Consider the following 14,610-nt stretch of genomic DNA (forward strand, 5'->3'; position numbering starts at 1 on the left):
AGAGTGGCTACAAAGAAGATGGAGACTCCCTTTTTACAAGGAATCACATGGAAGAGCCAAGGGGTAGTGGGCACAAGTTACTTCTGAGGAGATTCTGATTGGACACAAGCGGTAAATTTCTCCCACTGAGAACAGTCAGCCACTGGAATAATCTCCCCAGGGAAGTGGTGGATCCCCCAACATTGGACACTTAAGATTCGGCTGGACAGGGTGCTGGGTCATCTCATCTAGACCGTGCTTTTGCCAAGAAAGGTTGGACCAGATGATCCTTGAGGTCCCTTCCAACCTGGTATTCTGTGATTCTATGAAACCAGCCCAATTCTGTGGTAATCTGATCCTTTAATCTTTTCTCTCCACCTTCACTTCTTAATGCACAAAAATATAGCACTGGTGAGTTGTATCATTGTGCTTGTACTGATGCCCATAATGTGTCAAACCCCCATCTGGTGCAATGTGACCTTTTCTGAGGAAAAATTTGGAGGGATTAGTCTCAAAAATAAAGATTGGATTATGCATGGTACCTTTTCTCTAAATGTAAAAGTACTTCAAAGAAAAAGTTTAATCTTCACTTTCTCAAGCCTCTGCTAATTTGGAGACTTGTTGCTGGCCTTCTGCTGTATGGTCTGCTCACTAATACATTTTGACTTTAAATAAAAGCTGTGATGTATTGGGTGAAGTATTTTCATTAAAATTTGAGGGAGAATTAATGCCATTAAAAAGCACAGCAAGCCCTTATCTGAAACGCTACGTAAACATTTAGTCACCTGTGTTTAGAAGGGTGAAGTCCAGGTGGAATCAAGTTGGAGTAGATATGGGGAAGCATGGCTTGTATTACTAGAGGAGATTACAAGAGCCTGTCTTTGAAACAATCCAAAGAGAGACAAATAAAATAAAGGGACATGCCAGGGATGGAGTAAGAGCTATTAATTGAAAGTTGATTTGAGGACAGCTATTGCAAAAGGTAAATTTTCTGGTCTTCTTTCAACAGCTAGTTCAATAAGGGTGTAGCCCAAAAGTAACTAGGTGTCAGTACAGTTGCAATGATCAGCTGAACTAAAACATACACTCAGATATATCAGCCATTAGCTGTTTGACAGACTTGGCAGAGAGGAAGTAATCCAGATTAGAGCAGAGAGAGAAAAAAACCCTTTGGTGGTGGATTTGCTAATGAAAAAAATAACTTCAGAATGACTGGGTGGTCAAGTTGCAATGCAAATCAGATGGTAGTTTTCATTTCAGTCATGGAGTCAATATAAACTCTCATGTCCTTTATAGATTTTATCCTAACTAAATAACTCATATAAAAACAACCCAGGTTTTAATTTTCACTGATTTTTTTACACTGAATTTGCTGTCTAGAATGAAGAATATTTTATCTCTTTGTGAAGATAAACTCTTTGTAGTGCCTTCAAACAAGGACAAGAAATTTAGCATATTTATTTCTAACCATCACACAAAATACTCTCTTTTTTCCAGAAGAAGTATAAATTGAGACTTTTTCTAAAAAAAAACAGTGAGAAAACTTTAGCTATTGAAGGAAACTCCCATTACCCATGCTGGTATTTTACGCCCTCTCTGAATAACAGAGGTTCATGCTTGTCAAATTTTGAACATTATATATGAATCAGCTTCATCACATCTTAAAAATAGATTTATGTTATTGAAAGGGTAATTATCTTTCTCCCTTTCACTGTAGGAATTTCAGAGAAAAAGACTATAGCCTGAAAGAGAAGCCATTTGTTTGGTCACTTCATGTGCAGCTCAAGAGGAAAAACCCAAAACACGAGGAATAATCAGAGTATATCTACTGCAAATGATCTGAAAATTTCGAGCTGCTCAGTGACTTGCTAATCTGCCTGACCCTCAGGAGACCCACCTGAATGGAAGATTTCAGTTGTGTGTTCTGGCAGGGCTGAGAACTTGTCTCTGCTGAGCTGCTGCCATAGGGTGGCACTACAGAGCTCTGTGATGGCTTTTCTTCTATGATCTTGCCTTGGTAGCGGAGACAGTAACTTCACCAACACTAGCATATTCATCAAACTTCCATGTTGATATAAACATACCAATTAAAAAAAAAAAAAATCACTTACAAGCCTCCTTGCTATCAACTGCTGAAATTCTAATGACTTTTAAAAATGTTGCTGTTTTACAGTCCATCAAGCTGAAGGAAGATTATACTGTTCTTTGTTTTATCAGAGCATTACAAATGCTACTTTGCTGAATTCTTGTGAAGAAGCTTGTCTATCTTTTCCATAAATAATTAGTTTCCCGAAACACTGGATGCACTTTCATTAAAGCTTTGTTATACTGTCTCTTTTATTTCACACTAGTTGAGTTTATGTGTGGAATTTCTTCTATGCTGCTGATTTGCAAACAAAACAGATTGCTAATTTGACATGTACGAGAAAATTGGAAACTGAGCTGACATAAAATACTTGTCTGTTTCCAAGTATTTTGTTGTACATGCTAGAAAACATCCATACAGTAAGGTGTGTTGATCAGAGACTGATGTGTCATTTTGCGAATGTGATTCTGAAGTACTGATCACATCACCTCAACTGTGCTTTTTATTCTACTGTTGTAACTTACCTGTACTATACATTACTACATTTACCATTTCACTGACTTTCATAGCCTTGTTAGCTGACTCCTACTCATAGTCACATGAAAATATACACACAAAGAAAGAGTTTTGATTTTTAATCTATGGAAGCTTTTTAAATTGCCTTTTCTTATCTTTGTTTCCTATCATTCTGATGAACTTACCGTTTTTAAATTCTCGCCATGTCACTATAAATCAGAAATCTTTCTTGGCTAATCCATATGTACTTTGATCCAATGGCATAAAGTATAGCTTTGTAATATTTATATAGTCTGCCTTAAAATGGTAACTTCAGAATTATTTCTCTAATGCTAACATCTCTCCCCTGAAAATCAAGCATCTTTCTCCAGCACTCCTGTAAGAACTCATAATATGTGCCAGCATGTGATTATTATTATTATTATTTTATAGTCTGGTCTGAACCTTTTCAGGCTGCAGTAAGACCCACAAAGATTAGAAGAAAATCTGTATGTTTTCATTTCTGATGATGTCAGCCTCGATTGTGCTACTCCAGACAACTATCAGCTATTTGCAGAGGTGGCAACTACTGGTGTGATAAGTAGGTAAGGAAGATGAGGGAGAAAATGATTCTTAACTAGCTGGAGTCAGTAAGAGTCTGACGACCTCTAGATCCATGATACTACAGCTCAGCCTGTAGTTTCCATTCAAAGCGTTTTCCTTTTACACAGGAGGGTCCCTCCCAAACTTACTCAGATTTCATTTCAGGGAAGGCTTGACTCTAAATGGACTTTGTGATCAGGGCCCTTCTTTGATGTCCTGCTAGGAATTCAAACCTTTTTCTTGCCACTTAAAATAGGCTACTTTCACCCCAGTTTTTATCAAATTTTTTCCTGTTGATTCTTTCTTTTGCTTAATGGTCTTACATACTGTTGTGAAGATTACTCGGCAAAGTAACACAGAATGATCCGTTATCTGTGCTTTCTATTAAGTAACAACAGTCTGTGGGAGGTGCAGTCTGTATGTCCCTGTTATGAGGGAACTGTACCAAGTGCTGAATGAAGTATTAATCTAGTTTGTTAATGACTAGCCACAGAATGTTTCACTGTCTTGTCTTCATCATTTACTATGAATACCAGACAAAAATCTGAAGACCCTTGGTGTGGGATATTGCCTGCAGGCGGTGGCTGGCCCCACAGCTGTGTGTGGCTCTTTTTGTTTAATGTTCCACAAGATGTGTGGCTTTGGTTCTGGGAGAAGGCTTTTTGAAAAACCACAGCTACAACTGAAAAAAAAAAAAAAGGTCTTCCAGCCAAAGGGCTTCATTCCTATGTAGAAGGTTTCACAAGGGGGTACCTGAACCACCCGTGAAGAGCTTTTTAGTCGGCTGGTTTAGATACCTTTGGAATTAGACTCTCTCTTGCCTGCATTTGCTGTCTCTCCCCCTTAGCCATATTGCTTTCTTACCACAGCAGCCCTTGCTATCCTCTCTCCCCCTTGCTGCCTACCTCCCGCCTCTCACTTTCCTTCTCCTGTTAGTTGCACTGGTCTCCTCTACAGTCCCATCCATTTTGCTCCTTCACCTTTGCTGCCCTGGACTCGCTTGGTACTTCTTTGAGCTTTATAATGAAACACAGTTAAAAGAAAGTATATGTTGTGCGGCATCAAACAGATGCTTTGATCATGGAGTCAGTCTTCTGTTCCTACCCACAGTGGAAATCTGTCTGTGTCATATGCTTTTCCACTGATTTAATTAAAAGCAGCAGTGCCAGAACTGGATACCCCAGTTTTGTATAGTTGTTTTTAGGTGGGTTTTTTTTGGGTTTTTTGGTCTTTTGCCTGTTGCTATTGTTTTCTCCTTTCCACTTACAAGCCCTTAAGGGTAGGGGCTCTGGCATACATAAATTTGAAAAATAGCAATAGGGAAATGGCCATGTTACAAGCCTGACTGTAACAGGATAGGGTCATACTTGGAGAAGTCAAGTCATGGGGAGACCAAGCCCTCTCTTGTCTTCCTGCTCAAAGCAGACAGCAACTTCTCTTTTCTGACATGTTCTTGTTCTCCTTCTGACCCTGAGCTTCTGCAAACACCTGAAAAATCAGTCACTTTCACATCAAATTTACTTGAAATGCCAAATGTTTTCTAAAGATTAATTACTGGACTGGGTCTCCAGTGGGCATCATTTTCCTTTGATTTGGCTGCTGTGGCTCTGAAGATCCAATTTGCCTCAGCATCTGTATCATTTGCAGTCCCTGTTCCTGTGAGTCACCGGGGCTGAAAAAGTAACTTAACATGTATCATGGGTGTTTTTACACATAGCACAAGTCAAAATGTGTTCTTTTCTAACTGTGACACTCCAGTAAATTCCTACCTGAGGAGAACAAAGGGACTTCTCTGCTGTAATAGGGACTGGGGTTTGTATGTCTGAAATACAAGGGAATTTACCCTTGTTCCTTTGCAATTATCTTAGGATAAGCCAAATGGTGGGAGAACTGGTCATTTGAGATATTTAGGTCAGGTCCCTGCAGGCACAAATAAGCCTTAATGGCTCTGATTAACCTCATCTGGGGCCTTTTTTACACCCCTGCCCATTTAAACATGGTGCTCCTAAAAGCTAAGGTTAGTGAGGGACAGCAAAGTCTGTTAGTACTATCAGAATCCTGACAACTCAGTTAAGTAACTTCTTTTTTCATTTCCCTCCTCTAGTAACAGTTTTTAAAGTAGCTGAACATTTACTGTATGCTGAAATGCTATGTTTAAAAAAACCAAAAAAAATCCAACACACACAACACAGGCATCTTCCCTTGTATGAACTGGGTATTGTGGGTGTCCTAGGTGGTGAGCTTTTGCTACTATTGCTGCAGAAATCCCATAATCAGAAAGTAGACCAGCCTCTTCAGTAGATGTCATTTAATTGGTACATAGCTCAGAGAAGATGGAATAGGTTGGCAGCTATTTTTCTAGTTAATGCTGGGGTTTTTCCCTATTCCTAAGGCCCATAATTAAATTTATCTGTGTTTTGTTGTATACAATCTGTTGCAATAAACTTTTGAAAACATAAGTTAGCATTAAGAGAACATTTAACATTAACACTTAAGAGGTATCAGCAGCAAATGTAATACTCTGATTTCTTTGCAGATAACTGGGTTTTAAAAACACAAGTAAGTTACGGTGTCATAAGTGCAAACAGGTTTTTCTATACTTTTCATGGACTGTGATGAGTGTGGCTATTTATTATGGCATTTATATAATGGTGGCATGATATTTCTGGACATAGCTTTTGTATTTCAATGCTTTTAATTTTCTTGCCTGTAATTTTACCTATTGGACTTTAAAGAGTAGATGCTAAGCAGTCAGTAATTTGAGAGACTTTGGTTTGTGTCTTCCGTCTTGTTGCCCAGTATTCTGAAGAGGGCATCTCTTGCTCAGTTTCTATGTTAGATGAGGCAAGGTATCAAAAGAGAAGATTAAGTCTGAGTTTGAAAAACCAGTCAGGTTGGAGAAGGTGAACCTAATAAAAACTGTTCTGGCTCAATCAGCACTTCTAGCTATTTGGATTATCTGGTAGTAATGGTAAGGCTGAAACACATGGGAGAAAGTGGGGAAGATGTTTTCTTCCATGTTATGTGTCTGAACCTGAGAAATTAAAGTCTGTAACTTTTCCAGTGCCTTAATAAGGCTGTAACAGTGATACCGTGTCATTAGCTCCTATCTAGCTACAGAGTTGCAGGTTTCTGTGTTATACCTGAATCAAAGCATACGTGTTTTGTGGTGGCTGTCTGAATAAGTGACACAGCAGCAGTTGACTGGGCTGGTTTGCTCCTAAAATCCATTTTCATAATTGTCAGTCTCATGTGCTATCAGCCCTGCTCCTTCAAGTGCTCCTGCAGCTTGAGAAAATGGCAGACAGTAAAACTGTCTTGTCAGAGACTGCTAGGAAAAAATAAAATGACAGCTAGAGTTTACACACACACACACCCTTTTTTTTTTTTTTTTGTGTGTGTGTCTTCATGTCATCTCCTGTCAGTTGCTGTTTCTATTTCATACCTCCAGCCTGCCTTCCTAGATCTGTAAGTCTGCATGTTGTACTACCTGTACTGGTGTGAAGTGTGAATTAGTCTTAAAACAGAATCAGCCCTTCTCCTGGTAAGTGGCTGGTCTGGTCTGTTCTTTAACTGAATGAATCACATATCACTCAACTCTGAATTCAATTGCAGATGCTTTCAAATATGCCTTTAAATTAAAAAAAAAATAAATTAAAGTGCTGATCTCCACAACCTTGGAAATACCTACAGCTTTTATTACAAATACTTGTCGGGTAAAACTATTTCCACTGTTAATAGAGGTGGATAGGAGGCAAAACAGTTGTCACAGTTCAACAGGCAGAGAAAATTGTCTGGTTTTCTTACTCTTACTGCTTTCATTAAAGCAGTGCTCTCACTGGAATATCCAAGTAGTTGTAATACTTGTCAAAGGAATGATATTTCTTTATTACAGTCTAAATCAACTCTGAGCACAATTTTTAGTACTAACATAAATAAGATGCTTCAAAAAAACCCACCATAATATAAACTGAATTTTCTAGTGTTACATTTTGAACAAAGTGTGTGTGTAAGTTATAAACAGGGGACCAAATTTTATTCCAACTTTTCCTCTGGCCTGAAGCCAGATTTGCTCCTCATGCTGGGAATACCTGTGCCCAAGTTGCTTGGGCTGGTGGTTGGACACCAAGGAGGTCTGAGAAAGCACTTCAGGGGGCTGGATCATGAACAATGGTTTGGGGAATGGGAGGAGGGTAAGTCTGCCAGGACTGTAGAGCAGCTCACTTTCTTGGTCTCACAGGCACCCAGTTTTATAAAGACTTTTATGAACTTGCTGTGAATTTATGGGGTTGTGTGTCTTTTATGAACTTGCCGAAATTGCAAGCAGGCATTCAGATCCCATGGTTTCTCTGTCTAGTTGACTAGACTAGTTCATTTTATTAACTAGTATTTCCAGTTTATCAAATCTTCCCTTTTAAAACAGAAAACTCTTCTTACCAGTATTAATTCATTTTATTTATCTTTTACTTTGAAAAACTTTGAATTACTGGCTCCAAAATTCTTTTTAGTGATGTTCATCCTAAAATATCCTTATTGCTTACTGCAAGTAAAGGTGTCAAACACTGTCACATCCTCCAGGCTGTGATTTTTGATGAAAAAACTTGCCATCTATCATGATGTTGGACTTGGTGGTATCTGGAGAAAAGAAGACTGAGGGGAGACCTTATCACTCTCTACAATGACTTTCAAAAAAGGTTGTAGCGAAGGGGGTGTCGATCTCTTTTCTCAGGTAATAAGTGATAGGATGAGAGGAAACAGCCTCAAGTAACACCAGGGGAGGTTTAGATTGGATATTAGGAAATATTTCTTCCCTGATAGGGTTATCAAGCACTGGAACAGGTTGCTAAGAGAAGTCGTTGAGTCACCATCCCTGGGGGTGTTCAAATTACCTGTAGATGTGGTGCTTAAGGACATTGTTTAGCGGTGTCAAGTGGCAGTGTTAGGTTTACAGTTGGACTGGATGATCTTAAACGTCTTTTCCAACCTAAATGATTTGATGATTCTATGACTTCTGGGTCCTAGCACTATTGGTAGCAGTCAGACCTGTTGGACATCAAGGCCTTGTCTGCTGTATTCCTGTAACTGAGCCAGCAACTGAAGTGTGGCTGCAGTGCATCTGGCTCAGCCTGGCTCCAGGGCAGAGTGGCTGGGGACCCTGGGAGCTTTCTTGCCTTCCAGAACTCACTGCGCAAGGCTGGGAGGGAGCATGTACCCCCTCTTGCACCAGGAGAGCAAATTGCTGGGATCTGCGTATCTGTTCTCCTGTGTTCATAGTTATTGTCCAACTGATATAATTAAAAACCACAAAGGTTCAAGCTAGAAAAATGATATTAGATAATATTGTTCACTGTTTTGAGGCCAGCACAAGATTGTTTCCTGTAAAATAGTTCATGGACTTCAGGGGTAGTTAAGATCTATAAGCAAGATGCAGACTCCGGCTCTTATTGAAGAGCTGCAAGGCTTGCATATACATTTTTATTACAATTTTTATTTTAAAAAAGGCATTTCCATACCTACTTGCTCTTGCAGATTTCAGCAGTGCTACCTTATTTCTCTGTGATAAAAACACATTTATTAGTTTTGTGTGCTCAAAGGGAAGTAGAAAAAAGTAATAAAGAAAAGAAATTGGAAATGAGGAAATGCTTGGCATTATTAAGTCAGTGGAAGCCTTCAGGTGGCTTGGAGTTTCACCCAGAGCGTCATCCTTTTTCCAGCTTATTTCACTTAGACAAAATAGCTGTAAAAGGGACTTACTTTGTCCATTTTCTTTATAATTTTAAAGAGGTGTCATATAGTCCATAAATACCTTAATTTTCAGGGTAAATGAGTCTTTTCAGTCATGATCAACATGGAGTCCCAAGCTGTTTTAGTAACTATAGCCATAGCAAGAAACAGACACTGGCTGCTCTCTGAAAATTCTTCAGCTAAGTTCACTAAATGATTTTTAAAGTTTTTCTCTCTATCCTTAAGTTACAAATTTTCAAGAAATATACTTTGACTCCCATTCTGTCAACCACAATATAAGATGTGATCCTATATTGTGCTGTCTTTACACTAATCCTAGATCTTGCTGATGTGGAGTTGCACTGAGGCTATGGTACTGTGTCACACCAGACTGAAAAATTTATTCAAATCCCTATCAAGTCTCAGGTGCTTTTTCCACATCTTGCTTCCACATCTACTCACTCTGGGATAGTGTAGAGTTATTAGAAATTGCCACACCACCTTTGTATGCAGCAGCGGTGCTAAAATTTCTGTATAGCCACAGTCACCAATCTTTGGTCTAAAATAGTGAGGCACTTTTCTCCAGATGGAAAAAAAACCTCACACGTAATCACCCAATGCAGCCTGTAAGTCATGTACTAAGCAGCTCACTCTCATACCTACCAAAGTCTGATTGTTATTAAAGTTTAAAAGAAGAAACAAAAACTAATAAAATACCTCTGCTGTGAACAACACCAAGTCACATTGCTGCAAAGACTGGAATAAATGGGTGTAGTCACAAAACCCTTTAGGTAACCTGGTGGTGTCAAAGTCCCAGGATCTGAGATTCTGCTGAGATGCTCTGAACAGTAGTGCTGTGTGATGCTGTGTGGGTATATGAGGGCAAGAAGCCTGAGGACTTGATGAGGAGTAGATGTAAGAAAGACATCGCATGTGTGAAAATGAGGAGGATTCCTTCACTCCTGAAGGAACCTGGAAAAATTAGCAACTTAAAGTGTCTATCTTTCTATGCATAGTGATGTAGGAGAATAATATGTTTAAAACTTTGCATACTCTCAGCCTCACTGAAACTTAAGAATGATAAATGATTTGCAGCAAATTAGTTCCATCTCACTACTAGGTGAAGCCAGCAAACTGAAAGCTTGTCTCTTCTAAAGTGTTATTGTGCTGGGATGCACAGTGGTAGGCCAGAGGTTTCAGGTTAAGTAAACTGTGGTCAAATGCTGCCTCTAAGTGCTTACAATGAGACTGTGAATCTAGCAGTAGGCAGACCCAGTACTCCTATCCTTTCCAAGTATGTATGATGAAATTTGGGGTATGGGCTCTCTGAAGCTCCATCATACAGCAGCAACAAATGAGAGCTGTGGCTCCTCTATGCAGCACAAGTTGGACTTGATTTCTTTTCATATAGAGGTAGAGGGCTTGACTGATGGTGGAGAGAGTTCATCTGGATCATCAGCCTGTAATTCATATACTAAGAAGCTTTCTCCCATATCATCAAAGTCTGATTGCTATGAAAAGTTAAAATCAATGCTTTGTGCTTTGCTGTTGCTCACAGCAGACATCAGAATGGTTTGGCACTTGCTAACAATCTGCTATGTGTCAAAGGCAAGTTAAGGCTTAGAAATCAAGTCTACTAACTGAGAAAACTTATCTTACTAGCTGGATCAGTTCCTGCAGCCTGACAGTCCAAAAGTATCACAGTGAAGCAAGGATTCATGACCTTTATAATTTGTTATAATTGCATGAAATTAATAATCCTGGTATACATACAGCACTGGAATTCAGACAGAGTTTTGCTCCCTATTCTTTTCAGTACCTTGGATCTCTAAACTAGAGTAACTTGATGATTCAAACTCATTTTCAGGTTGTGCGTAAAAGTAGGGATTAGAGTTACTGCTATTTAGAGTAATAGCCTAAGTAAAGTCTCTCTGTGGCAGACAAAATAGTAATGGCCAAGTAAGTCACTCAGAACTTTATAAAAACGCTGCCAGTATCCATCGGAATTTTTCAGTTTGCTTCAGCACTCTTGTAAAAAATTGCCTGAAAAAGTTATTTCTCTGTTCTGTACTGGAAACTAGTCAAATAGTTAACATTGACCTTTGCTTGCAAGGTTTTTGTTTGTAAATACGTTGAAGAAAAATCTCCTCTCTGTGATAAGACGGTGGTATGGGAAGCCTCAGTGTTCTGAGAAGTACTTGAGGCTTCAGGCTTTTGAGTGCCATAAGGTTTCAACTCATTGTATTTGCTAGTTCATGGTACACTTCTGTCAGGTGGTAATTCTCATCTGTAAACCCTGTCTGTGTGAGCTGGACCTTTGGACTGTATATCAAGTCATGATACAAGCCTAACATTACCACTTAAGGTTTTTAACTATACTCTTAGAGCTTAATGTGAAAGCAGAAGGACCAAAAATCATTTCGGGCTGTTTTATTCCTAAATTTTATTCCTAATCCTTTTGGAATGCCCAGCAATTGAGTTTTCTGTGCCTGCCTCTATTTCATTTTCTCATCTTTACAAAAGACTCCCTGGCCTTTTTTGGGGCTGACCTGACGTGTCACTAGATGAGGAGGAAGTGAATGCACAGAAGGAAATACAATCCCAAGTGAGATGGGGAAAAGGAGGGCAAGAGAGAGAGAGGCAGCCTTTGAAACCTCATGGCTGCATTAGTTTTGGTCTGGAAACTTTTGAACTTTTGAAATATGGGCACACGGTCTCCATACTACATGTTTGAGACTAATGTGAGAGATTGTGTAGGTTCCTGCATTGGGTGCAGCAAACCCAACGCGTGTGTCTGGACCATCCAGACACAGCATGTGCAGGAGGTGATAAGCAGTGTCTTATTTTCTCTGTGCATGCTCTACACAGAAGAATGCATGTGTAGAGAGTTTCTGGTTGTCTACCACCACATGAAAGGTAGCACTGAGGGTACCCCAACACTGGGCGGGGGGAGTGGAAAAAGCTTGGTCCCATGAAGGTGCTGGCTATCCTACCTTTGATCTTCCTATTAATTCTGTGCCCACTACATTGTTTCAGCCTGAGGAAAGGGCCCTCACACTTCCATGCAGCAATCAAATATCTTGTACCAGGTTAGACTTGTAAATCAAATACTGTATTCAAAGTGTTTAGTCATTGGAAACTTTCCATGAAAAATACTTCTGCTTCAGCCACTTTAGTGTTATATTGTTTAACTGAAGGACTCACTATGATTTCTTCCAAGACTAAAAAAAAGTATGAAGAAAATTAATTTTAGAAGGTTTAAGCAAGCTTAAGTGATTGAAGAAGTTGTAGTTGGAAAAAATCAGAGTAGAAGCATTTTGGGAAATTGCCTTAAAGCATAAATTGTGAACCCTGCAGTAGCAGGTATATGCTAGGTACTATAAACTGCCAAAATCCTGCCAACACCTCAGCACACTTCTGTCCCTTTCATGGTTTACATAGTCAGTAGAAAGGGTTGCCTGGGGTTTTGCTGAACCCACATGTGTCAGTCAGATTGTGGGTCATGTCAAGGGCTAAGAAGTACCTTTGAAACTAACCACAGAACATTTGTCTGTTAGATGCAAAACCTGAAAGAAAAGTCTTGAGTCTCTAAGTGCTACTATAACACCAATCAGTAACAATAATAATAAAAATATTTTAGAACTAATTACTATGTAAGAGCAAGGAGTTAAAATGAAAATCAGTAGGCAAACCCAACTACAACTGACTGCCAGATACATGCTATAATTTACAATCTCCAGGATTTGTTTACATATTTATCAGTTTATGTTGACATTTAGGTAAATATACATACACACAGAAACATGCAAATATACATATATTCATTTAGAACTACAAGGGGGACTTTCATTATGTAGAATATCTGAGAGAGTCATGTGCTGGCAATCAAATTCTAAAACCCTGGCTACTGCAAAACTATACAGGAAAATGAAATCTGTAGAATCATTAGGAGTTGTGACCTTTCTTCTGAGTTATCTCTGAAAGACAAAAGCTGTGAACATGGTGGGACTAGTGTTGTGTAGTATCTAGGATTTTCACATCTGGTTTTTGTTGCTGTTGTTCTGAACTTAAATTCAGAAATAAAAACATCTTTCTAGAAATTAAAAAAAACCAACCCTCACCTATTTTGGGTAGGCCAAGGACATCTTCTGCACTTACAGGTTGTAAAAGGATACAGTGAGCTTGTTGCATGCCTAGCTTGCTGGTTAATTAATGGGTTTTCACTTTCAGTAATCTGTTACACTGAAGATCTGCTGAAGTGGGCGACTTAAGCAGCCTGAGGATGTGGGATGCTCACAGCCCATGGGATGTGCAGCCAGGAAGCCAAAGGTTGTAGAAATAAGTATGTTTTTGCCTTAAGCTATGAGCCGGTTTCTGTTACACGGATCTGGCAGGGTTAAGATAAAGCTTGAATACTTTAATTCCTCTGTGCCCTCTGAAAATGAAGAAATAATTGGATGGAAAGAGATTTGAATCTATTACCATTTGAAGAGTACCAGGATTTGTGGATATGTGTGTTTTACAGTGAGTTCATACCACTAGTCAGCTTTCTTCCTGACCATAAATTCTTTTTAGAAGAAAGTATATTGCAGGATTTGTTCTGAGCCTCAAGATACTGGCTGTGAATAGACCATAACAGTTCAGAGCTGGCATTTAGATGTCCTACTTCTGCCACCTTATATTTTTGGATCTTCAGATTTTCCATAAAATACATGGTAAATATTTTACTGCACAATATTCCAATGAAGCAGCAACATCAGTTCCTCCAAAGGAAGAAGATATCTCATGTCATGTGTTACTTCTATCTAGAGCTCTATGAAATCTGCTGCTTTATTCAGGAAAATTAGTTATCTATTTCTCAAGAGGTTGCATAAGGCATTTTACATTTTTGATGATTGATTATGTAGGTAATTGAACTTTGGCTTTTCAGATGTTGAGGGGAGAAAAAGTTCAAAAATCAGAATTCACATGCAGCTCAGATAATGTTGATGTGCCATAGACATAATCCATTTGCACTTAAGAGTATAGGTGGTAAAAGAATGGTAGTTTGGTTTTTAGTTGGTACTCAAGAAAGAGATGCTGTGCAGCTTCTAATGCACTGAATTTTAATTTTGATTAAAGCCACTAGGCAGCGCTATGTTATGACTACTTTTACGCACTCGCCCTCATGCTTGCTAGACTCTTGACTTTGGAAAATAACGCTTACCAGTGTCATTTAACTGTCGGGTACAGTCACTTGCAAGACCTCAATGACATAATGACTACGAAAAAATTGTAGGAAGTAAAGCAGGAAGAACACGAGAAAAATACCCATTTCTTCCCATCTCTGCCTCCCAACATGAATAAGTAAACTTGGAGAAGAAACCTTACTCCTGAAATGCTGGAGGTGAAATAAGTCAAGGCACTCCTCCCCACTGATAGCTGCAAGATTAGCACTTGTTAACATATTGACTCACGAGAAAATTATCTGTTTTAATAACCAAAGGGACAATTCTGATCACCTACTTACACCTTACAGAGTGCTGGCTATAGTGTTTCATGGGACAGTTTCTGCGCTGACTCACTGTTTTGGAGTGAGATAACTGAGTTTTGAAATACATGCTATCTTCATCTTGCAGATAAGCTTGTAGCATCAGTGACTCCCAGTTACTTACTCTTGGTGAGCCCATAGTGCCAATATTCTTCTCTAGTCTAATGTTATGGCTATACTGGCCTCTATAGGT

This window comes from Athene noctua, chromosome 3, assembly GCF_965140245.1.
Source record: "Athene noctua chromosome 3, bAthNoc1.hap1.1, whole genome shotgun sequence".
Classification (NCBI taxonomy): Eukaryota; Metazoa; Chordata; class Aves; order Strigiformes; family Strigidae; genus Athene; species Athene noctua.